At 36.2% G+C, this 26,924-nt stretch overlaps 2 long non-coding RNA genes across 7 annotated transcripts in view; one reads left to right on the top strand and one right to left on the bottom strand.

Moving 5' to 3' along the window:
- Positions 1 to 2,206, bottom strand: part of LOC106039118 (uncharacterized) — a 34,873-nt gene extending 32,667 nt beyond the window's left edge. For both annotated transcript variants that reach the window (XR_010831010.1, XR_010831009.1), the window contains exon 1: positions 2,098 to 2,206. This is a non-coding gene — a long non-coding RNA (uncharacterized lncRNA). The remainder of the gene's footprint in view (positions 1 to 2,097) is intronic.
- LOC106039119 (uncharacterized) lies at positions 245 to 26,590 on the top strand. 5 transcript variants are annotated; one of them, XR_001209063.3, is made up of 4 exons: positions 245 to 386; positions 8,990 to 9,023; positions 24,831 to 24,888; positions 26,083 to 26,590. It is a non-coding gene; the product is annotated as an uncharacterized lncRNA (long non-coding RNA). The 5 variants fall into 5 exon arrangements; XR_010831011.1 differs by lacking the exon at positions 245 to 386 and adding an exon at positions 4,114 to 4,219; XR_001209065.3 differs by lacking the exon at positions 8,990 to 9,023.
- Positions 26,591 to 26,924: the final 334 nt, after the last annotated feature.

Raw genomic sequence — 26,924 nt, 5'->3', positions numbered from 1 at the left:
TGCTAAAATGGTGGCAATGCCGCCCCCAGTGAGCTGTTTGAAGCTTGTGCCGTTATGATCAGCTCCTCCCACAGTGCCTCAGTGCCAGCAGCCTTAGAAGTGCTGCTCCCCCGGCCTGGGGAGGTGAGGCCAGGGTTGCTGCGCTGTCCAAGCGACACTCACGTGGCGAGGGAAGCCTCGCTCTTTGCTCACCTCTCAGCCAGGACCCTCGGGGCAGATGAGCTGCGCGTGGTCCTCGCTAAAATTATAAGTTGTAAAAATCCTTGCTGAGTTATAAATTGTAAGAGGCAAAGTTCCCAAAGGAGAGGAAGAGAAGTGGAGAAATGGAGGAGAGGATCCTCCCTGCATTCCTCCCTGTCCCACCTGAACTGCCCTGTGCAAATAAAGTAAGTAGAAAACCTGTGATTTTTAAAATGAAGCTGTATAAATATAATACAGTTACTGTTCACCAGTTCCAAAGGTTCCCTACATTTTGAAAATGTATCTTTCCCTTAAAATGTTGTTTGGAAGTTACAGTGGTGAGTTTATTTTTAGTACATATTCTACGTATCTCACTATTAATTATTCTCTTAAACTGACTGCTTGTTTATGACAAATCTGTTCAAAATTAAATTAATTGTGTGAGAGGAAACTGAGAGAAATGTTTTTAGGTTACTTGGGAGTCCATGTTTGTCTATTGCTACCAATAGAACAACCTACTTCTAATAAACTGGCTAATTATTTCCTTTTAGACTACCTCATGCTTAAAAATTTGTTTTCCACTGACTGCAGAGATGGACCGTAGTATTGCCAGACATCTGTTACCATTCAGCTTGTTTTTTGTTTGTTTGTTTTTTAGAAAAGGCTACAACTCCACTATTTATGAAAATCTTGCTTAGAGGAGGGGCCAATCAGAAACAGTGCTGGTTCTTTGGAAATTCAATATGTTTATGATGTCTCTGATCAATGTCAGATAATTAAGTCATTTTCAAACATTTCCCATAAATACCCATGTATCAAGTCAGTGATGGCCCATTGATTTTGTCATTCTGGAAGCTTCTTCCACTTCATATCTGAGATGGGAGTGATAGCTGCTATAGGCTGAGAACAAAGAAATCCTCTAAACATGGAAATAATTTGTGTCTGTCCAGTGCTGCCAAATTAATTAAAGTTCATGTATATACATATGCCATGACCTTATTGGTATACTGTTTCTAAGAAGTAGAAAATCATGGAAGCATAGTCATTTAGGTAGGAGAAGACCTTTAAGATCTTCAAACATGACCTACTGAGTCCTGTCACTAAACCACTGCTCTTCCGTCCAAGTCTATGCATCTCTTAAATAGCTCTAGTGAGAGGGTTGCCACCAGTACTCACAGTCCTAGAAACTACGTTGTTGAAGCACAATAGTAGCTTGTCTCCACACATTAACTTCCTCAAGCTTTGCACTTCATTAAGTATCAATGGTGAATTTTAATTTTGACTTTTTCTCCCTTGATACCTTAGTTCAATAGAAAGACAAATGCAGTACTTTTCGTGTAAGCTAATGCACCTTTATTACACCAAACTGATATGTCCATCTATCACTATTAATTAACAATCCTTTTCAGGTTAATTGAAAAGAAAATTATCTGTTAGGCTACTTCTTATTTAAACTAGTGCTTGGTATAAATGAGAATTGATCCAATAATTTTAAAAATTGAATGCAAAATACGTTTAAGTTAAATCATGTAGCAGTTGTTTAAAAGATTCTCTGCATTTTTTCACTAATGCCAAATCATGTTTGTTGTGTCACAGTGCTGAAATGTTTATTTCTTTACAAATTATACTCCTTGACATTATGTGAACTAAAAATGATCTCTCTAGGCTGATATAATCAATTTGTACTTCTGTGATAATGAATTCAAACATTTATGCTACTGCATACCTTGATAAGAAGGTAGAGAAAATAAAAACATGATTTATTAATCTTCATATTATGCTTCTTCCAGTGGTAAAAGACCAAGGGGAGAAACAGAAGCAACATTGTTTAATAATTGAAGTATAAAAGTGTAATTCAGAAGTAGCAAGTACATCATCCACAGATAAGTACTTTAATTTGAAAATACCTTATGTTACCTTTGACTGAATTGATCATCATGGTGGCTCTACATTGAACTCTCTTCAGTGTGTCCAGGTGTGTCTTGTACCGGGGTTCCCAGAACTGGACACAGTACGTCAGGTGTGACCTCACAAATGCTGAGCAGAGGGGAAGGATCACCTTTCTTGACGGGCTGGCAATACTTTACCTAATGCAACCAAGAATACTGTTAGCCGCCTTAGTGGCAAGGACACGTTGTTGGCTCATGTTCAACTTGCTGTCCATCAGGACATTCAGATTTTTTTTGTAAAGCTGCCTTCTTGTTGGGTGGCACCCAGTATGTCCTAGTGTGTGGCGTTGTTCTTGCCCAGGTGCAGGACTCTGCGCTTTTCCGTGATGAACTTCATTAGATTCTTGTCAGACCCCCTCTCCAGCGTGTCAAGGTCTCTCTGGCTGTCTGCATGGTCCTCTAGTGAGTCAGCCACTCACCCGACTTTCCAACTTCAACATTGCAATAAGGCTAAGATTGTAATATTTCAAAATAGCCAAATCAATTATCTAGAATGAAAAGCACCCTGAATTGTACAGCAGGGAAAACTCAGATCCATCTGTCTTTCATTCTGTCTGCTATTATCTTGCTAATAATACAGAACCTGCAGAGATCAAACATACCTATAGCGTTTGAGAAAATTGAGTTTGTAAACACCATTGACTTATATGGCTAAGTATAGTTCATAAAGGAATGAAAGATTATAACTCGCATATACAAAGTTCTGGAGAAAAAAAGAAAAAAAGTCATCAGAATTCAAGGACAGGATTTCCTTTTAAAGCAGATGCAGCAGGTCTACAGTTACTTTCACAATTATATTACATTTTACAATTATACAGTTACTTACTACAATAATATTGCAGTGTTGTTCTTCATGTGCTTTATAGTGGAAGGATAGAGCAAGCTTGTTTTATTAGACTAAAAGAAACAGGTTCCGTAAATAAAGATAAGTAAGCTTTTGGGGAATTTGTACAAAATGAAATCTAACCAGCTGTCAAAAATAGGTGTTGCCATACATCATTTGTTTAGAATCTGATGACCAATAATTTAGTGTCATAGTTACTTTCTGCACAGTAACATAACCTGAATGGGATTCCAAAATTTCTGATAGGTAAGAAAAATATAGTTCATGTACAAAAACTATGTACATGGCACAAAACATTCTACCTAGAAATGGATTGATTTGAAAAGCTATTATTGCAGTTCTTCTGACCTGTTTTACTGCTGGAGACCAAGAACTTTCCCATATGGTTAAAATTTTAAATGATGTCCCATGTTTCATGTTGAAAACATCCATCAGCAAGATATTTTCTAGGATAGTGGATAAAGAATTAGACTCACTGCAGAGAATGACATCATCAGGATCCCTATTCAGTTTAAGGCTTCCAGGACATGCTTTATAATAACGTAGATCAGATAGATTTGATTACTTTTCCTTCTTTATCAATGATGTGTTGTTGGTTAGGTACCAGACTTTTTAGAGGACCAGTATTTTCAATTTCAGGATTCTAAATTCATAAGGCACTTCAAAAATATCCTAAGGCCCATTTTTAAAGATAGTAGAAGAGTGACTTAAAAGTCAGCTTCCTATTGATTTGTTCAGTCAGGTTCCTGAATTGCATATGAAAAATGAGACTTCACATCTAAATCATCTAGTGACCCTGGGAATTATGCTGCTCATGCCTGAACAGTTGCAGTTGGTTTTCATTCAGTCATTAATACGCTGATTTAAGATGGTGAAAGTTGATTATTTATATTTCTGGTAGACAGGAAGAGTAACAAAAAAAGAGTACTTGTTTGTTAACTTAAAAAAAAGTCAACAGTCCTGTAAGTTCTTTCTTCAATTTTTCTAGCCAATTGTCACTAGTTGCAAAAGTTAGTGCAATCAATATTCTAAGCGCAAATTTCTTTCCTTCTTTTCCTTAAAAAGTAGTCTTCAGTCTTTTACTATATAACCCACAATAGCAATGCCACAGCTCCTTAATGATGCCACTCACATTTATAGCGTGAACATACAGTGAAGCCGAGAGGAGGTCAGCTGGTGTGTACTTGGAGACATTTTGGTCAGCAGACGTATGATCTACGCACACATGTACACGCATATACACAAGGTGTGAAAGCGTATTGGTTACTATTTGCTTTTAAATCTGCTACCTGCTAGTGTACACATACCATATTTGAGATGGTGTCAATAATCATTCCCTACCTGCTGCTTCACAGCTTTATAGACATGATGTATGGGATTTAGAATGAGTATATGCACCTGATACCACTCTAGATGTCAGGGTAGTCGTCTGCCAGTCAGCTCTCCAGGAGGATATGGGTCCCATAGTTGTCTCCATATCTGCCAGCCTCATGCATGCATCAGATAATTTGAGTATTTGAAGTGGGCCTTTATTCTATTTTTAAGGTATCTGAATCTCATATGAGTTTGTAGTCTTTTTGGTTTCTCTTCATATAGAAGATCATTGAGGGTGAATGCACTTTGAAATGGATCAGTGGCACACTGATATATTCCATTCTTGATATTGTTTAACATTCACCTGCCATGTGGCCAGATACCATAAAAGGAGAAATAGCTCTCTCCTTATACATACCCTTACAATATACCTTAACTGTAAATGATGGGCACACAGATGCAAAAGGAAGTAATACAAATGCACGTGAAAATTTCCCATATCTGAATGGCAAACTTTGGCAAGTCTACAGTGTCCGTTTGGCACAGATTGTGAAGTTCTGTGGAAAAACATCCTAAGAGATGGTATCAACCACTTCATATATTAAAAGTAAGAAGGTTTTCGCTTGTGATTATATAAGAAAATTATTTGAACTTTCTTATATATTTAGTCTGATGCTGAAATATTTATTACCTTATCTTTGCAGATTATGCTTTAAATGTGATACTTTTAGCCAAAGCTTGCTATTGCTTCTTCAGTAGAATGGAGAAATTCTACTGCTTTAGACCGCTTGTTGTTCATTTTATGATATTCAAGTATATATGTGTATATTTTCACATTTCACATTTCTGGACCACAGCATATTATTCTTCCTTTTAAAGTTGACTAGCAAAACACTGAAAGATTATAGTTTTTTTTTTTTTTTTTTTTCCTTCTAGTCTATTTCAAACACTGTGCATAATTGGGTATCAGTCCTGAAGTGCTTTTTTGTCAGTTGGTCATTTTCTGAATCCCACTTACAGATAGATCATTGGTTTCAGAAAAACACTCTCCCATATCCGTTGAAGAATTTGTATTGAAGTTTTCAGACAATTTCCATTTCTTGTCTCAAAAATTTAATGCTTTTTTATTCCTGCAGTACTGTTCCACTGCAGAAGCAGAAAAGGTTTCAGAAATGGTTGTGTTCCTGGCCCCAAGTCAGTCTTACGGCTTTGGGCATGGACACAGTATGCTTAACAGAAAACTTGAAAAAGATGTCGGGGGCTATGAAACAGGAAGTTAAGTATGAAAGAAATCAAGCATACTTACTTTTCTGTTGCGCGCACACTCAAAATTCAGTTTTGGAAAACTTCAACAAAAGCGTATTTTTGTATAGCCTTTCTTCTGTCCTTGGTAGGAGTCACTGTGCAACTACGTAACCTAGCTGCAAGTGGGAATGGGTGCGCATGCTCAAAGAGGAGATTAAGAATACATTTGTCTGTGTAAGTGTGCAAAACTTATGGAGTGTAGACTAGCTTTAGAACATTATTATCTGTGTAATAATCTATGGACAAATGGATCAGAACATTATTAATGCATGAAATGGGGAAATACAGCAAGAGAGCTATTGCAAATATTTACTGAAATGAAATCGATTTCAGCAGCGTTCCTTCTCTATGCTTTTTGATTCCTGGTGCTGATTGAATTCAGTTCCTGATCGAAACTGAATTATAACAATGCAAGCGTTTGTCATATATTGATGGTGACTAAATCTCAAATTGTTCATACCTATCTTTCATTTTTCTTGATCACTGATTAGGAAATGGAAAATTGCCATAAAAGCCATAGATTTTCAATCACAATTACTGACCACCACTTGGATATCACCTAGCAACTGTAAATGTTCAGAATTAGCTTTCAGAGGAGAGAAATCTTTGAGTAGTTTCAAATAATGAATACCTGAAGGAATCATAAGTTTCCTGCAGATCCTTTGTGAGGAGTCAGGCACTAACTGAAACACACATGTACAAGATCTTTTGTCTATAGTCTCTGACAATTAGTGAAATTCCCTGTGTTGGAGGAGAATCCCATATATGAAATTCTAGCAAATCTAAATGAAGTAGATGATTTGAGTGTGGCAAGTTCTATAACCTCGTATTCCTGTAGGAGACATCCATTATCTTGAAAATTTGCAGAGAATTAAAAATATTCTAGCATAATACTGGGCTAAGCATGACCAGAATCTTAAGCAAAGGTTTGTTTGCTTCTTTTCCTTAAAAACAGAATATAATGATATCTCCAAATGCTGCAAATTTCCATCCTGTTTTTTTTCATCTTGCAATGTTAATAACATTCTGCCGATCAAATTCACGTACAATTATTTTGAAAGCTCCTGATGTTGTTGGCTTTGTGTTTTATTAACCAGATAATAAATGCTTATCTTTTTAATACATGAGGGATGAATACCTCTCAGATGCAAAAACATTCTTTTTAGAAAAAAAAAAAATCCTTTCTAGACATGTTATTTCTTCTGAATCTCCATGAAGTTTGGCAGCTTTCAAGCTTTCCTTCATTGTATTTTATCTTTTGTTGTCACTCCCACTGATGATTGTATTAACAGTGAAAGAAGGTAGGATGGAGAGGTTAAGAGGCCCCGCAGTTTAACTGTTCCGTTATAGCACAGCAAATTTACTTCCTTTGTTGTTCAAGTTTTAATTTGGCTTGGAAGTTTTTGACCAAGTACTTTCTTTGGAAGCTAAACATACCTATACCAAGAGGTGATTATTTTTAATAGATTTAAAGGTACTTTGGCTATTTTTCTCTTTATTTTTTTTTTTAAAAAACTTACCCCTAAAAGAACTGGATTGGTGATGAATGAGGAACTGGTAGCAATGCCTATTTATTTTCTCATGGAAATAAGTTAGTCCCATTAGTTCAGGCTTGTCCTTTGTATTTTTGTAGCCACTTTTTATCTTCAAAAGTGCCATTGAAAGATATTAGATATTCAGAAGTCATCATTATGGCTTAAATGCTGCTTCTTATCCTCATTATCTCCATATTCTTAAACTTTTGAATGTTTGGATTCAGTTTGAAAAACTAATAGTTTGCGTGACAATTCTGATGTCATTCTTTTTACGGTTCAGTAGATTCATTCCTTGTTCTCAGCCCCTTTTCCTCCTTAGTTGTTGGATTACAGTACTCCAGGAGGCTTATCTCAGAGTTGAACAAGAGCAATGTTGCTGCTAATGTATGCATTGCAAACAGCCAGAGAAAAGTCTACTCTAATTGTCTTAAATATCTAATCTAATGGATTTTTACTTCCTCTGCTAAATGTAATAATGTTTTTTCATCTTTTTACTAATAAAATGTGTATATTATGTATATCGTAAACATCTCACACTTTTCGACTGAGATGTGAATATGCTAATTGGTCACAGGTTTTCTTTTCATACAGTGGATATCTACATATTCGAGCTTTCTGAGTGTAAAGGAAAATTTTTTTCTTCCACTTAAATTATTTTGGTTTTGATTATTTTTTTTTTGTCATGTTCTTTCATGATATTTTACATAGTTAAGTCTGAACTTCATACACCCTAGCTTCAGTTAAAATATTTTAAAGGCAGAGTGCTGAAGATAGTGAAAGCGTTACTAACTACTTTATAGGTTTTGGATGGAATCTATTGCATGTATACTTCACTACAGTATGTGTGTTTTTACTGAATCAAAGCTTTTATCTGTACAAGTAAAATGTTTGAAAAGACATCCAGTGAAGAGTGAGGAAAAGAACAAGGTCAGAAGTAAGGAGTCAGCAAGGACTCCTTGTATTGTGTCTGTCCTTAGGAATTAAGGCACAGGTTTACCTTCAGAACAGCATCTTGTTTGGACCCATTCTGGTTTTACCAGTAGTACTTCTCAGTAGTGCTGTCAGCCATGAAAAAGGCTATACACAACCAGCACTCGAGGCCCAAGGTCTATGAAGGTGTTAAGGCATTCAGGTGAGTGGAGTGAACAGACTGAACTTTCCCTAACAGAAGGTACAAAGCAAAACAAACAAAGCTTGAAAGAAGCAATTTGGCGTGTTAATGAGTCTTAAACTTGAAGTAGGAGAAAATGCAAAAAATTGATGTTGTGATGTTTTAAAATACATAAGAGGATGGGTGTACTATATTTTGTTTGTACAGGGAAAGAGAATAATTTGAAAAAAGCAATAATTACTTGGTTAGGTTGGCATATTATTGATATAGTGATATAATGAGTGAACCATAGTGATAACACAGTAAATGTTAAAAAAAAAAAAAAAAAGGTCTGGAGCCTCAAGAAGATAACATTTCATCAATAAGCTGTTAGGATCACTGAACAGTTTGTAATTGCAATTAATAATCCTTAAGCAATTAAAGATTTGCTTGGGAAGAAGAGCAAACTCACTGCAAGTAGCGTAATATCCAATTGTTTTTACTTCTATTGTGGAATGACATTTTTTCTGGGACAGAGAATTTGTCTGTTTAGAAGAATGATGAAAATATTAAAGATAAATTTGTCAAAGAAAACCTTATTTTTTTTTCAAGCTGCAAGGAGACTACACATCTTCTCTTTAAAGTCAGTGACAAAAAGCTGAGGAACTTTTTCAAAAGCATTACATGATTCAAGTCATTGAACTAAAGCCTGTGAGCTGCTTAAGCACAGAAGCCACTGATTAACTTCTTTTCTTTCCTTCTCACCTCCCAGGAACATGAAGGCGAATAGAGGTGGTGATAATATGGTTGGTATTTTTTTTTTTTTTTGCGTAAATCAAGGAATATGTACCACAGAAGTGCTGAAATTTTTTTGACTTTGAAATATATCAAGGGAGAGTGCACAGGGCGCAGTGGGGAAGACACCACAGTTCACATGATCCGTTTCCCTCAGGGGTTCTTCTAGGGAGAAAATAACTCTTAAAAGTTGCCTGGGATTTTTTAAGCGCCCTGAAATTTATGAATCACCAGGGCAAGTTTAAAAAAACAAACAAACAACAAAAAAATAAAACAGGTCTGGAGCATTCATTTGGGTAATGTATTATAATTCGTTGATAAAATGTAGCTCTTGAAACATACCATTTTGTTTATGTCTATAATAGTGATCTAAAAGAAGACCATGGCATGGACTTGAAAAGTGCCATGTGACTGTTTCTGGCAAGGTTTCAGCCTGTGCCTATCAGTATTTTCTCAAGTGATACACAAAGGGTTGAGAGCAAATGGTTTTCCCTAACTGTTGGTATGAGGCTGCCCTATTTTGAGAAGAAAGCTGAGGCATAAGGAGGTTGGTGTCCATTGTGCCAGTCGCAGAGAAATCATTATAAAACATTTTATTTACCTATAGAAATGTAGAACATTAGCACTGCTTTAGGGTGTTCTGTGAGAAATCAAGCTTCAAGAAAACAATCAGATGGGGTTTCTTCTTGCATAATAATTCCTATTGGTTTGTTACCCTAAGTATTCAAACAGGACTAATCTTTGCAAGTGAAAAGCAGGGTTCTCTGAAGTGAAAAGTTAGGTCTGCTACCTTGGAATTCACTAGACATTTTTAATGTTATTTCTCAAATCTGTAGAAATCCCTTCCCTCAGTATGGAAATGAAGAACTTGTGCCATATTCAACATTCATTATGACAGCAGAATATAGTTTTGTTACTTGGAAACAACTTCTGTCTTTTGTTGTTACTACAATTAAATTTGTTAAAGAAGCACAGCTAAATGCCATGGTTTATAAATCTCTTGAGCTAAAGCAACTGTAACAAAAATCAAGATTTTGAGAGGCTTCTTAAAATGGTAGACAAGCAAACAACACCTTCTCTGCAAAGGTAAAAAAGCACACCACCACAACAAAGGCATATATTAGTGCGTAGAATTAAAATCAGATTTACTAATATTCCTTACAGTCAGTTTGCTTGCATGAATATCCATCTGTACTCATTTTTTTTTTTTAAAGGGGATGGGTGGATTATTTTGTATGGGTTGGTTCCTCTTTAAGCATAATGCTTAATTTTAAACCTTTTTAAAGTTACTTCTTAAGTTATATTTCAGCATCATCAAACTAAGGTAACACTTATGGAGCTTGATCCAAAATTATTGAAATAGGCAAGACTGTTCATTAAATCCAATTAGTTTTGGATCAAGCCCATTTTTTCACTATTTTTTAATGGAAGATTGGGGTTGATTAGAATCATGGGTTTACAAAGTTGGACCACAACTTTAAAACTGGCTAAGGACTAAAACCAGTGATGACCATTTTCAGCAAAGAGCTGCACACCACTGCTGGTTTTTGATATTTTTTTGTATTGACAATGTTTCAATAATTCACAAAGGAACTTCCTGTTCAGTATATCCTACCCCATTTTTACTTCAAGAGTACACAATATGCTGCTTTCAAGAGGTTTACCATTTGTTTGCTTGTTTGTTTGATTTTATGATTAACATAAGTGGATGTATCTGAATATCTCAATAAGGTGGGCTTCTGTAGAAAAAGAACACATAGTGAATATTTTGAAAAACGAGATATTTTAAAGCAGGTATACTGGTATATCTTTCTTTTAGAAATTGGACTTTATTTGAAATATTTAAAACAGGAATATTAGCTAGTAAAAGTTTTTTTTGGAAGATAATTAGGCTTTATGATATCCAATCATTCTTGATTTCTGTTGACATCAGTAAGTCTGAGGAGCAGAAACCAAGGTCAGTGCTGGAAGTGCTCTTCAGTGTAGCAAGTCACTGCGGTAAAATTCTCCAGGCTTTCCTCCGTAAGTCCTCTTTATGTCATTAAGACAGCTCTTGAAATAGGCATTACTTAACTTCTAGTGCTTATTAACTTTTTTCTATTATCAAGATAAAAGCTAAATGTTTTATTAATTTTGGAGTGTGTGCAAAACAGAATGAATGCAGGTAGAAGTATGCTTCTGTGTGCTGGCTGGGGTTCACTGAGCAATAAAACACCTTCTCAAGGCCATTGTCGTCCTTTGGCATTTTCATCTTTGCTTTCTTCCATTCAGCCTTTGCTCATGATGGTTTTATTTTTTTTAGCTGTAAATATCTTCAGGAGAGACTTTAATGGTTGAATAGCTGGATCATGTATTTTTCTGAAATAAAAATAAAAATTAAGTGACTTCCCTTTAATGCATCATTAGAAGAGTCGCTGATTATTAATTTTTACTAAATGACTGTGTAGCATGGAGGTAACTTAGTCACCTTAGTGATTCAGGTGGAGTACTGTTTCATTCACAGACTTTTAATTTGCCATTTGTTGGCAATGGGGGGAAATGACTGGATGTGACTTCTCAGCTGGCTTGGCAATAGTACAGCCGGAGGTAGGGGAAGAAGAAAAAGGCAAGTCTAGGGAAAGCTCAGTTCCTGTACTTAATTATTTAAAAAGCTGCCTAATTGTAAGCTTTATCTTTGACAGTTGTCAGATGTCTTCCTGCAAGTGAAGATCAAAAGGAATAATTAGTATGTAGTCTCTTTGTCCCCCTGGCTAGCAGAATTTTTTTTAATCTGCTAAAATGTGCATTGAGGAGGCCCTTAATGGAAGGCAGTGATTTTCTCAGGTGAAAGTTTCCTTTCATTTTATCTAATTCTGTCTAGTTCCGGTTTTCAGACAAGTGGAATAGTAAGAAAAACTTGCCTTTGTGTATTTTTTAGCATAATTTCTTCAGCAAATTGACAAAAGGCTCCTACTGTGAGAGAGATGTTTCAGCGTAGTTTTTTTTTTTCTAATGTAGAACAAAGACCTCCCTGCAAATGTAACTGAGCTTTGAAAATATCAGTAATGTGTGAATCCTATATTCCTCTCCTGTTTTATTCTTAATTAAAGCCTTAATTGTCTCCCAGCATTGAATATTTTGGACTTGATTGTATCTGAAATATGCAAATATATGAGTTAATTCAGTTTTTAGTTAAAACAATAAATACCTCACATATCTCTGCCTTGAAAAACTAGAGAAGAGGAGAAACTCTTCTTATTTGGACTTCAGGTGTAGTGGGAATGATTATGAAATGGATGCAGAAGGGTGAATTCGTGTGGCATTCTTTTGGACTTTCATTCAGACAAGTCTGCTGTAAACAGTGAGGTGCAAGAATCAGCTGATAAAAGGAGATTACAGCTTTTCTCAATCCTTGTGTACAGCTAGCTCTAGCAACAGTAACTGCTGATGTCTTCACTACAGAAGTCTGAGTGACTGCTAAGCTCGGTCAAGTACTGATCACTGCTGCTGCTTGCAGCACCTGCATCCTTAGCTTTCCCCTTTCTTCTTTCCGTTTGCTGTGGCCTTTTACCTCTGCTCTTCTGAGTTCCACCTAAAATTCAGTGTTCATTCCTTTGTCCTACCCAAATTGCTCTCTCTAAAAAAATATATAGTTTTAATGCTTTGCTGGTGGGAAAAGCACTTCAGTGGCTTTGAATTCTACTTCTGTTAGCAAATAAGGTATATCCAACCGAACAGCATATATATATTTATTTACATAGTAAATACTACATAGTAGTAGTTACATACTAATTATAATTGCATGCAATTACTACATAGTAATAAATAGCATGTACTAAATAAAGAATAAATTTAGAACTATCAGAATAGGTAGACCCATACATGTTGATCATGCTAAACTTCATAGTATTTGACAGGCAGAGTAAAAGGCTGAGAATCTTTTAGAATCACAGAATCACAGAATGGTTTGGGTTGGAAGGGACCTTAAAGACCACCCAGTTCCATCCCCCCTGCCATGGGCAGGGATGCCACTCACTTGAGCAGGTTGCTCAAGCTCTATCCAGCCTGGCCTTGAACACTGTCAGGGATGGGGCATCCACAGCTTCTCTCGGCAACCTGTGCCAGTGTCTCACCACTCTCAGAGTAAAGAATTTCTTCCTCACATCTAATCTAAATCTCTCCTCTTTTAAGCTATTACTACTTGTCCTATCTCTACACTCCCTGACCAAGAGTCCCTCCCCAGCTTTCCTGTAGCCCCCCTTTATGTACTGGAAGGTCACTGTAACGTCTCCCTGGAGTCTTCTCTTCTCCAGGCTGAACAACCCCAACTCCCTCAGCCTGTCTTCGTGGAAGAGGTGCTCCAGCCCTTTGATCATCCTTGTGGCCCTCCTTTTTAGGGCAGATCAATGGCAGACTATTTCCATTCAAAGCAAATACATAGAATTAGTCTACGTCATATCGTGCTGTTACATCAAAGACAAACAACCAAATAGAGAAAGTGAAGCCAGTCTGACAGACACTGGTGGGGGGTCAGAATGAGGTGAACATCAGAAATCATCAGAAAACTTTAGTGTTGCAGAAAAATTGCAGAAGCTAGAAAATGATCAGGTCATCACCTACACTCAGTCCCTAAGTTCTTTAATACAGAGTAGGTAAGAGCTCTTGAAGGTTTTTATGATGAGATATATCTTCTTCCCCTGTACAAATTTGCTCTCATCTATTTCTGTCTGTGAAAACACTATAATTCATGAGATCCTAGAATAATTTTGGCATTATTACAGCTTTTCACAGGTCTCAAACTCCTGAAACTGAAAACTCTTCAGTTGATAAAGGATAGAAAATTTCTGTTTATGTATGTAGAAAACCATGATAATATGATTTGAATATATCATAAAAGCTCAAGAAAAAGAAAACACGTGGAAGTCATGCTGTTATAAACACGGACAGTGTAAAGCCCCAAGGGAAATCTCATCATTTATTTTTGTTAGTGTGTATATATGCATATACATGCATATATATATATATATGTGTTCATTTGATTTTAGAATAATTTGGATTACAACAGCCTTCTTACCATCAATGAGTGATTTTCTGCAGGCAATACGTTTGTGTTTATAAATCGATTTTAAATAATTTCAACTCTACAAAAATACTAAAAATAAAAATCTTATTTTAATTTGTAGAATGTGTGCGCATATTGGAGTCAAGAACTAAGTCTTGTGAAAAGCAGAGTAAAAATGTAATTATGTCCTGGTGCTCCATTGTGTAACATTACTTTTTCAACAAAGCCTAAATTAAGACAGTCAGAATTTAGAAAACCTCGTAAGTTTTTTAAAATTTGGATTAATCTTCTAGTTTTTTACAATTAACAGTCATTACAATTTATGAAAATACTATGTTATGTTAAAATAATTGCATTTCTCAGTGGAAAAGACATTTTTTAAGGACAAAACCATTAAGAAATAGAGGAAAAAAAATGAGCAAAGCAATGCAGAATGAAAGATACAAATTAGCATTTTTTTAGCATCTATATATAATTCCAGCAGTGCAAAATTATTAAAACTTAATGGGAAAATAGAAGATTTTTCTAAAGAGAAAAAAAAAAAAGGGAAGAAAATACCTACTCTAAACCAAGTATGGGAGCCATGTGACACAGACATGTTTATAACTGTTACAATCTAAAAGGACATTTTGAACAAAACTGCATATAAAAAAAAAAATCTTCTCCCCCCCCCCAAAAAAAAATACACACAAAAAACAAGCAAACAAAAAAACCCACCAACAACCAACCAACCAAGAATCCACAACCAAAACAAAATTTAAAACATGGAGAGAAATGAGAAAGATAGCACAGTGTCATGTAGCTGTGCCAAGGCCACCCGGCATGTGTGTGCCCTAGGTGTCTTGCTGCTGTCAGGCTGAAAAGACTGTTCTTCTTCTGGAAACTACCGTACAAAAAAAAGGGCTTGAGATGAAAGAGGCTTCATGCATTCCCAAGGACTTCAGTACGAATTCTGGGTGCAGACAAGGAACAGTCACAGGTTGAGGAGCTTGGGAGCAATTTAGGTATAGCTCCATAATTCTCTCAGCCTGAGGGCAACCTGAGATGGACAAGGGGGTTGGCTATTCAAGAGATTCATGGTATGATGTCTTTGTTTCCAGTTCTGACACAATTCTCTGTAACAATCTTGTCTGAAGTGCATACATTTTATGTTCTCTTTGGGCTCCCCCTTCCCACTCCCCCCAAAAAATAAAATCAAAAGCACACAAAAATGTGTTTTTCCATAACTTAAATTTTAGCACTTTCAGTCTTTATCTCTCTTTTTTTAAAAGTCACATTTCAGTGACAACATTGTGTTCAGTTACTATAGTCAGTCCTGTTTATTGGCACTCACCTGTACGTGATTCAATTAATCTGCCTTTTTGGATTCATCAAATACCACAGAAAAACTCTAGCGTATATACTTTCTTCTCTTTCCTTCAGTTCTGTTGAAATGTAATATACTGTATTGAGCCAAGTCAGTGTGCATTATTCATAACCAGATAAACTTTCTGGATAGTTTCTAATACTTTTTTGATTTCAGAAATAATCAGTGGCACGTACTATTAGTAGTTTTCTTACATTAGTCTCTTCATCATTTATACCTTGTCCATTATGCTTCATTCTCTTTCCTCCTCTTGGGACAATGGCAACAGTTTCACTCTTAAGTCTCTCTTCAAGTTTCAGATTATTTTGCCAAATGCATATTGATATTTGGATGGATAAGGCAAATTAATGCTTGGGCAACTAACATGATTTTGTCTTATTATCGAGCCAATTTAGTTCTGGGAGGCATCCAGAATTCAGCATGTGACTGTGCCTTTTTCATCTCCCTAATATTTACATTTAAAATAACCATATGCTAAGTGTATATAGTCCAAGCCAATCAAGATCAGTGTGAGAAATGTTTTTTTAGACAACAGAAAGACCAATGCTTCCAGTTAAATAGTTCTAATTTTTCACAGCACCTGCAGTTTATTGTGACACTACCAAAAGTGCATGAATTGTGCTTTATTGTCAGTAGCTTTATTGTACAATCCTTTCATCTGGACAGCTGTTTTGTGTTTTGAATGCATTACAAGTAGTTGAAATGGACTCTCTTTCCCTAGAGAATTCTTCCTGCTGTGAAGACATTTAAGGATTTCTCTACCTACCTCATAACTGTTCTTTAGCTGTTGAAAGAAGTTATATCATTTTTTCAAAGAAATCTAGAGCAGTCAGTTTAGTAAAATCCCAAGGGTCATAATCACCTATGGTGAAATCTGTCAGTGTATGGAGCTGCATTCACTTACATCAAGTTGAATTTGGCATAATTCCTGAAATACAGTAAAGCCTAGGAACAGACAATGTAAGGAAATTACACTGAAACTACAAGCTGTCCCCTGCATAAAGTCCTACAAATTATTAGGGACAGGCTTTCAAAAGTGTGAAGGGGATTTTTAAATTACACTTAATAAAATTTTTAACAGCCTTGTCATAGGAGTATCCTTAGATAAAATCTTAATTCATCATCAGATTTATAGAATATATAACTTTTTTTTTTGTTTGTTTTTTAACTCGGGATCAGATAAGTAGAAGTTTTTATAGACTCTAGTGAAAATCAAGTAAGGCTTTCAGGGTTCAAGTAGTTTGCTGAGTGATGACACCACAGTTCTGTAGCAACCAACCATTAGTTGGTTCTACTGTGGGTCTTGCTGTTCCACCCATGTATTTCACAGATAACATCTCCTTTGTGCTGACATGGGCATTCATACAGCCGTGCACTACTTTGGGAACATATTTGGGTTAAAACTGTTTTGAAAAGGTTATTTTTCAATATATGTTGTTTTGCTATTACAACTCATTGTGCAGCTTCACAAACACTGGGCAACAGCACTCAGAAGAAGGCGCTTCAGTGGTGGGAGAAAACAGCTCAGAGCAGGGGGAGCAAAGGGTAAGACCTCTCATGCTGTTAAAAATTCTGGCTCATTCTTGCTTGAGGAGCTTGTTGAACAGCAATGTTAGTCATAACATTTCCACTCTTTGGTATGTAATCCTGTGATCTAGCAGGATTTGAAGGTATTTTTTATTATTTCTATATAAATCCTTTCGTTCAATTTGAAGTAACTCTTGTACACATTATCACAGAATGTCATCTGAACAGAAATTTGAAAGCGTTGTTTTTCTCCTTTTCAAACTTTGTTTATTTAGTCTTCTGTTAAATAATTGTTCTTATGTCTCGACAGAATAATAAAATACGTATTTTTCCTTTCCTGTTATTATTTTCTGTAAAAGGTAATGTGCACTGCAGAAATAAGTATTGTCATGATTTGGAAATAAGACCAGACAACTGCACTGAGCTGTGAGAGTATTGTCAGGTTACTGTGCTGGGATCCCAAGTATATATAGGGTCCCCGCCATAAGAAGGACAGGGATATATTGGAACGAGTCCAGGGAAGTGCCACCAAGATGATAAGGGGCTGGAACACCTCTCCTGTGAAGAAATGTTGAGGGAACTCTGGGAAGACCTTGTAGTGGCTTTCCAGTACCTAAAGGGAGCCTACAGGAAATCTGGGGAGGGACTCTTGGTCAGGGAGTATAGTGATAGAACAAGTAGTAATGGCTTTAAAGTAAAAGAGGAAAGATTTAGATTAGATGTGAGGAAGAAATTCTTTACCCTGAGGGTGGTGAGGCACTGGCATAGGTTGCCCAGAGAAGCTGTGGATGCCCCATCCCTGGCAGTGTTCAAGGCCAGGCTGGATGGGGCTTTGAGCAACCTGATCTAGTGGGAGGTGTCCCTGCCCATGGCAGGGGGGTCGGCACTAGGTAATCTTTAAGGTCACTTCCAACCTAAACCATACTACGATTCTGAGAAGTGATACTGAAACCTTATTTCTGTGTTCACATATAACTTATTTACTTTATTCTTAATTAGTTTTTATTCTTCTTCAGAAGTGGCTTATGAAAATCTAATATTTTTAAGCACTGAAGCATGGGACAGTGAATGATACTGGATACTGTTACTGTAAGTATTATTCAGATTTTTTAACCTGCTAAAGAAATCAATTTTGAACATTTTTGGTGACATTTCACTGTCCAAACCACTTGAACAGAGTGTTTCACCACACTAAATCTCTAATGGGAAAAAGGGGGTAGATAGCATACTCAGAATTTCCAATTTACTGCTCCCAATAAAACATTCTCCAAAAAAAATAGACTCCCTTGAAAATAATTTGTGTTAGATTCTAAATACTTCTGAAATCTACCTATTTAATTTCTTAAATGGGAGACAATCATTAAATGCAATAAAAAATGACAAGATACTGAGTTGTACATAACATAGGAGGAGATAAAATCCTAGTAATGTTATTCTGAGTTTTGTGACCAGCTCCAAGCTTCAGCTGTCACTTAAGAACAGCAGCACTGTCCTTTGTGGATTTTACATAGCAGATGTTTTAAAAATCAAGGCTGTAGCACCAGCTTCTGATTTGTTTGCTGATAATTAATTGCTTGTATTTTCAGCAGTATTGAGTATATAATCCAGTAGTTTAACTACAGGCAACTGAGAACTCACTATTAAAGTTTTTCATCATACTGCTGCCTTGGTCTGGCTAGATATACTCCTGAATAGCTTCTGACTCTGTCAAGCCACATTTCTTCAAATCTCTGAATATCTCTACCTCGTATATTCTAGGCTGTATAAAGCTTTCCTGTAGCTGGATAGTAATGTTTTTGATAACATATTTTCAGACTCTTCAACTAAGGTGAAGTTAGGGGTAAGTTAAGTGAAGCTAGAAGTGAAGAGATCCATGTGTCTGTCTAGGCTTGAAACGTTGCAGTCCAATTTTATTCAGATTGGGAAAAAATGAAAAATAATGACAGTTCCATGAAAGAATATTTTCTTTGGAGGCACTTCTTATCTTCCTATTTTTGTGTATCTAAATTAATGTAAGGGCAACAATTACAAGATACAAAATAATTCCTTTAAAAATAAAAAGAGAAGATTTTTTTCCAAGACTCCCCCCACCCTCCTCCCTCGCCCCTTCACAAATGTGTTGGATGGAGAATTGCTCTGATTTTGGGGAATAACTTGTTTTATTTTCCTGGAACAGATTATTATTTTGTCAGCATTTCTCCACCTTCTAGTTGTAAATTCTGGGCTGACAGGCTTATTTTAGAGTATTTCTTCTTCAGATTAATTGGTTGGATTCAGTATGGCTCCTAATTAGAGGAAGTCATGATCATGGGGGTTCTCTGGCTGTGAACAGAGAAGTTATCCATTCCAGTACAGGACAGTGCCTTTCACACAGACAGTGCCATTCCTTGAGGAGTGCCGGTCAGAAGTTGCTGAAGGTGAAAGATGAAGTAAGGTCATTGGGTCAGCTCATAAGTGAAACTTAGCCATGCATTGATGTTTTGTTTTCAGTAAGACATTTTCATTCAACATTGAGGTATTATTTGAATTAGCAGTGGCTTTGAAACCAACGCCTATGATGTTCAATAACTTCAGTGGCTGGTTACTCTTGCATAGAGGGAAATTTGTTATGCCAGGGAGGTAATATTCATTCACAAGGACAGTGTTATTAAACTTTTAACTTTTTTTTTTAGCAAAATCTTATGATCTTAGAAAACTAACTTCTCTGTCATAATTTCTGGGGTGATATTTTTCTAAGATAAAAAGGTATATTATTTATTTAGTTAATAAAACAACTTTTTGACAACTAAAGCTAGAACATATGGAGAAAACATAATAAAAATTCAATTGTTTCCAACAGTGTTCTGGTATAACTAATATTTTTTATTATGAATAAACAAATCCTGAAGGAGGATTTTCCTTCTTAGGCACTTGTGCACCTGCTACAAGCCCTTAGAGACAAAAAAAATTGCATGAATACTGGGGATTTTATACTGTTTTGATCTTATGACTGTGAGGATGAAAATCACTTCAAAAAGTGTGAAAGAATTTCAGGAAGAAAAAGAAAACAGACATTGCCATGGATGTGAAAAATGATAATTACCTGAAAAATCATACCCCAAAAAATAGTTTTCACCCCTTCGAAAATATATTACACATTTTCACAGAATCACAGAATGCTAGGGATTTGGAGGACCTTGAAAGATCATCTAGTCCAATCCATGATTTTTATATTGCTTCTGTGCTTAAGGATAGTGGAAAAAAAATCACTTCTGAGGTAAGTCCTTTCCAATTTTTCCTAGGACGGTTTTAGATCCAAACTGAAGTTGAGCAGGGCTCTGGTTGAATATTGTCTAGTGAAGGAAATCGTGACACTGGTACACTTCTGTGAAAGGGAAGTAAAGAACATGTGCCAAAAGCAGTATAGTACAGATTACAGTGCTGTCAGGCCGCATCAGGTTCAACAATAAAGACGGGATCAAAGGGAACAGCCATTATTCCACTTTCATGCTGAAATGCAAGATAGGGGGTTCAGGGCATCTTTCAATCAGTTTTCTTCACAGAGAACATCTTTCAGTCTGAACTATAGCTAAATTTATGCAATGGAGTTATAGAATAGACCAATCTAAAAGATTATTATTTCAGAGACTTACACTTCTCCAGGAATTCTGATTGTGCCATCTACACCAAAAATATAAAGTTGCTAAGTATCAGATCAAGGGCAAACTGCAACAGGGCTGTATTTTTTCTCTATTTTTTCTATTCAAAGGCTAGTCTTCATTTTAAGAACTCAATTAGCAGATGTTCAGTCAGTTTGACTGACTATGCAGTATGCTTTGTTACACCCTGGTTCCAGGAAACAAACACTTTGGTATATCTGCATTGCATATGTCTATGATTCTGCAAGGAGGAGAGACACAAAAGGTAGAACTGGGTGCTGAATGAGTGTTGGTGAGCCTCCCTAGTCTGAGTTATCTGAGACTAATCATTTCACTCTGAGAGTACACCTGACCTATTCCAAATTTAATTTAAAGTGTCTTAAGGTGTCAGGGGTTTTAGCCACGTTTGCTGACATAAGTTATGACTATTCGAGTTCCTACGCTTCAAGATAGCTTCACTTAACATTTCTGTAATTGAAAGATCTAGCTCATGTTCTTCTGAGGCATAGTTGTTGGGGTAAAAGATATGGAATAATTGGAAAGAGTGAAGGAAACTGTAAGCCACTATCTACCTCTCACAGGACTTCCTTATAACTTGTCCCTGTAATGTACATTCACTAAATTTTTTGCAGTATGTACCTGAAACTAATTATTTTACCATTGAACTGTTGATGGGATTTCATAATTCCTTTTGCTTTCCATTTGTGAGTATGTGTGTTTTTGTTTTTTTTTTTTTAAAGTAATGTATTCTTTGGCCAAAGTATATCCCTCCTCTGTGCTATAGGTTCAGCCTTTGAGATAAGGGGAACTCCCCTCTGCTCCTTGCAATTGCTTCTCTGCAGTGAGCAGCTGAGTCCTGGCTGGGGGAAAGATACAGTATTTAATGTACTTGTGTTTTGTGGTGTAAAATAGGGCCTTTGCCTTAATCATGAGATATGCAGGGTTTCTTCAAGGGGAGACCTGGGTGAGTGAGGGTCAGGCTTACAGCACTGCCACCTCTTGTGACAAGAGTATAGGGACAGGGTGCAGTCTGGAATCAAGGCTGTGAACTGCACTGTATATTACTGTAGTGTCAGTGTATGACATCAAAGCAAAAAAACAGGTAGTCATGTGTTAAAGACTGTCCCTTATCACAACAATAATCATACCAACTTTTAAGCTAAGTACCTTCTTAAATATCATCTTGACTCCAGAGTAGTTCTACCTGAGAGAGGGAGAAGGAACTCAACCTTAGGAAGTCATCAAAAGATGGAGGAAAAAGAATTGTAAAATGGGAAATCCTGTGTCTGCAATGCATTATGCTGCCCGAATGCCAAAGATGAGCTCTAAAGCAAGCAGGATGAAACAGCCCAGGAAACCTTTTTTTTTAAAAGAAGCTGGTAAACAAGAAGAGGTCATTGGAATCTACCCTGCTAAGGTGACATAGTTGTTTGGGAAGACAGAGGAGAGCTGCAAATACAAATGTATATATGTATATAAATACATATGCATATATATGTATATAAATACATGGCACATATAGGGGGAAGGTGTGTGTATATATATGTTCACTTATCTAGATATGTGTTTGCATGCTGTAGAAAGGAGAGTGGGTTGCGGAAGTAGCTGCCATTATAGCCTAACCTGGAATATGAGAGGCTGAATCAGCAAGGCTTAAATTGGGCTGGGAGAATGTGACTGATCGATATACCTCTCCAGTAGAAGATGACCCCAAGGAGATAGGCAGGGGCCGTGAGCTCAGGAAGCTCAGGGGAAGCTGTCGGTGACTGATCCCTCCAGCTGCAAAGAAAGCTGAATTTATCTCAAAACAGAAGGGACTGAAGGCTGGCCTTTGCTTTAGATAAGGGGCTGTATCAGCCGAGCAGATTGGATGGATATATTAGTTGAGTGGATCAACTTTGTGTAAATGCTTTTTTCTTTCTAATTTTTTTTTTTTTTTTTTTTTTACCACGAGTTTATCAAAAGTATGTGAATGTCTTCCTGAGTTAGCCACACCAGCACTGGGGATGTGGGGTTTATGCATAACTCAGTCCAATGTAGAGTATAAAAACTGAGCTGTGGGGAGAGGAATGGGCTCGAGCTGGTGTCAACCCACATATTCCTTCTCAGAGGCCAGAGGTACCTAGCATCATGATGGTGAGCATGTTGAGACCAGTAATGAGAGTCATGTTTATGTGGTGATGCAAATATATATATGTGTATGTTGCAATTTCTCTGTTCTATTAAGAGCAATTGTACTTCAATTTCAGTACCCTGCTGTATTGCTCTACTAAAGTCCTGTGTAACATCATCTGTCTACAGATGAGAAAATCTGGTATTAAACATTAAACTTTTTTCATGTGGAATATCTTAAAGAATGTGGTTAGAGAGTCCTGAACTGTGACAGGGAAGCCTGATTACAAGCATTCCGTACATCCACAGCATGCCTGCTCAGGGAAGCCAAGTGGAAGTGTATTGATGTTTTAAGTTAATTTTGTGAGTTCTCTGAGCTTTCTGACAAAAGAAATTAAACTTTATTGTGGAAGAGGCTGTGTCACATATCTGTATATGTTGTTACTGTCAACACACCCCCATGGGAGCTTGTTGTCAATCTAGTCTGGTTGTTACCAGAAGGTGTAGGCCAAAGACTCCACCAGAAAGTATTTAGCCAAGTTAGTTAGATAATCTCTTTCCACATAGTGTTGAATATCTTTAAGTAAGCATTTATATACATTTTTGGAGGGAGTATGTGTTAGATATACTAATATGAACCTTAATTTTAAGATATGTATCACTATTCTTCCTTTTCTTATTCTTTTCTGTGCAAAGGCAGTATTAAAATTATACCATTCTATTTTCTCTTCAGAAGAGACAGACTAAGATCTTGTTGATGCCCAACAAAAAAATATTATCTGCTCAAAGGTTTGGCTACTGAAATTAGGCTTTTATGAACTTCTGGAAAGTTTTGCTCCAAGAGAGAGATGAACATGTCAGAAACTGTAAGACTTTGATTAATGAAATGAATATAACATTGGTCCATTGTTTAAAACAAATAATGGAGTATAAATGTGTCAAAACATCAGTTAGGTTGAACTGGCACATTCTTTCTTTTGTATTGATAACCTATGGCTCAATCCTGTTGATTAATGTACATTTTTATCAACTCATTCATTGATCTACTTTAATTTGATCTTTTCAGCCCATATTAGGATAACAATAAGATATGGGTATTTCAAAATTGAGTTTTATCATGAAAATAAACCAATACAGTGATGTTTCAAGAAACTGGGTATGTTTTAGCCAGATGCAGGAAGCTGTGCATCCACCAGGTATATACTTTGAGTCACTTGATGAATACAGTCCAGCCATACAGGAAAGTTTTGATGCTAAACCCAAATTATTAGGATCAGAGTGGAGTGGGGTGCTAGCCTGGGTACATGCTTATGGTTTAATCTTAAGTAATAAGAATTAGACTTTTTATTTTCGCAGTCTGGATATAACAAAATTTCCTGATTAATAAATGTTAAAAATCTCACTTGTTGCTTAATGATCTGAGATGACTCATTCAATAACGATTCCTTTATCAATAAAGTATAATCAGTGGCTATGTTGTTACAGCATTATTTATTTATTTATTTTTACCTTTACTTCACCTTTTCACTTCTCAGTGTGACTCCCAGTGACTATTTCAAAATAGCGAAGCATGCAGGCAATTCAGTAACTGCTGTTGGCTATACTCTTTTATTAGTACTACAAGTTAGAGGGGAAAAAAACCTTCAACAGCTTAAAACAGAGGAGGTTATTATGCTATGTGATGGTTTTGTTACAGCATCTGGTATTCCCTCTTTAGCAAGTATATGTTTGTCTCAGGATATTCTTCTGAAAGCACATTCGTTAGTGAACATACAACCCTGATCATGTATTTTACATCATGCAGTTAATCATAATCTTGATGGTATAGTGGAAGACCTGCTTTTCAACAATCAGGAACTGGAATTTGCTCTTGTGAATGAGAGAACTGTAAAAATATTGAAGAGTAAGAATTGATTTTAAAGATGAAATTCTGCTAGATATTAAGAATAGTCTGCAACATATTTGCAGACTAAACACTGCAGCAGAGAGGTCAGATGGGAACCCCCCTGTAGAAGTTTCTTATCGCTTACCTCTTCAAAGAATTCCTCATGTTATGTATCGAGGATATCAGACTTGAAACTTACTTTGCATTTAGGAATATCAAATATGAAATAAAGGATTTGTCTTTTTACAGATTGAATTGTCTCCAGCAGAGAAGGCAGAATTCCATGCTGTCATGCCCTCTTATAACAGTAAGTTCACGTACTCTTAGAACAACAAATTTAAAAATAATATAAACGACAACAGTGTCAGTTGTTGGGTTTATAAGAAGGTAAGTTAAATCTTTGGCAACAGCTTGGTTGGGTTTAAGAAGTTAATTTAATGCTATCCATTATATTATTTGAGCAATATACTCCGTACTACGTCTGTAACATCAGTGGATTTTACAAGGACATTAAGATACTAGTGAGGTACATCTGGTACAGAATATCCTATACTTCCTTTATTTATTCCTTATTTATTCATATTGAATAGCATTTCATATCTTTTATTAACAGTTCATATCTCAGTTTCATATCTGAACGTCATTGTGGTATGAAAATCTGAATCTTGAGCTTGGAAAAAAAACAGATCTTTACAAGTCAAGATATTGCCATAAAAGATGGCAGGGAGACAAAAATGGAAGCTGTTCAAAAACCAGTATTGTCTGGAAAAAAAATGAGGATTCCAAATCATGCAGGCTTATTGAACTTAAGGTCCTTGGGAGAGAGCTGAGAGAGCTGTGTTTTTATTCACAGTTTTAATTTTGTAATTTCATGTTTTTTTGAATATTGTTGTGATACCTCAAGTTATGGTGAAAAGCAGTGTATTAGAAATCAAATGCACAACATCACACCAGTATCCTATAAGTGCACACCAGTATCCTGCAGGATAAGAGCAGAACAAGCACACAGATATTTCACCAGTATACATTCTCAGTGGTAAGAACATGCGGCTCAAATGTTTCCCGAGCCCGAGATAGTTTCTTGTGTTTAAGATGGATTATTCTTCCATGCATTTATCAAATCTCCCATTAACTTATCTAAATGAATGTTCCATGAATGTTCATCCTATGGACAGGCAGAGGATGTGATATTGATTTTTCAAGCACTTTTATTTGTAGTCCATCCAAAATTCAGCCTTCTCCCATGCCTATATTCTGTGTCCCACTTTTAAGCCTTCCCAAATCCTTTTATCTCTGAGGCCCATACTTAGAGGCATTCTGACCCTTAATTAAATAAACAATTCAAAATCTATTAAAAAATAAAACCAAACATTAATGAGGTGCATTAGACTTGCCTACTTTTTTCTATTGTATCAGTGGGCAATAAACAGTAGTCTGCAGGTGGAAGCCTTAGATGTCTGACTGAGACATTACTTCCCTAAATTAATATTTGCATTGACAGATACTCAATCCAGTATAACAATTCATCACTGCCGCTGAGGACCACCTTCCAGCTTCTGTAACTGCAATATAACACTGTCCTTGCCTTGACGTTTTCATGCCTTGTTAGCTTACTATTTAAAGGAAATGGAATAATAAACTGGAATACAATTTCATCTTCACAATTCAGTTTCTTTTCACCTTACCTTTAAATTCTCCAGTGGCTTGTTCCTTCGTGTATTCCCTGAAACAATATTTTTTTGATAACACTGAAAAGCTTAAAGTTGTTGGAAGAGTTTAGCTCAGATTCAGGAGGCTCTGGTAAAATTCCATATTGTCACACTGACTTTTTTTACAGTAAACTTGAATAAACTATGTAATCCTTCTGTTTCTCACCTGTCTAAATTAGAGATAATAGTATTTTTCTGAGATACCAACCCACTGAGACATGGTAGTAAGTTGGATCAGGTAGGTATGAAAGAAAAGATATTAGAAAAACAAGTGAAAATATAAACTCATGTATCAACTCAAAAAAAAAAAAAAGTATGTGGAAAACAGCCTGGTAAAAGTTGTGTCAAATTGCCTGCGGTGTATTGAATCTTGTTCTTCTGGAGCTGCTGGAACTAATTCTTCCCTTATACCAATTCTACATTGTCCAGCGGTGTGGCAGCCTGTGATAAGAGACTATTCCACATTCAGAAAATAAGAATAGCAGCTGAGCTAAGGATGTTGCTGAAGACTTAACTTACATATTTTGACTTTTAAGGGCTTAAGTCAGACCCCCAAATTTATTTAAATGTATTTTATATTGAATTATAATCATCATCCTACTTACCTCCCATCTGCTAAGCTGCTTAGAAAATA

The sequence above is a fragment of the Anser cygnoides genome, chromosome 4, assembly GCF_040182565.1.
Source record: "Anser cygnoides isolate HZ-2024a breed goose chromosome 4, Taihu_goose_T2T_genome, whole genome shotgun sequence".
NCBI classification, from domain to species: domain Eukaryota; kingdom Metazoa; phylum Chordata; class Aves; order Anseriformes; family Anatidae; genus Anser; species Anser cygnoides.
This window is presented reverse-complemented; position numbering and strand designations above follow the sequence as displayed.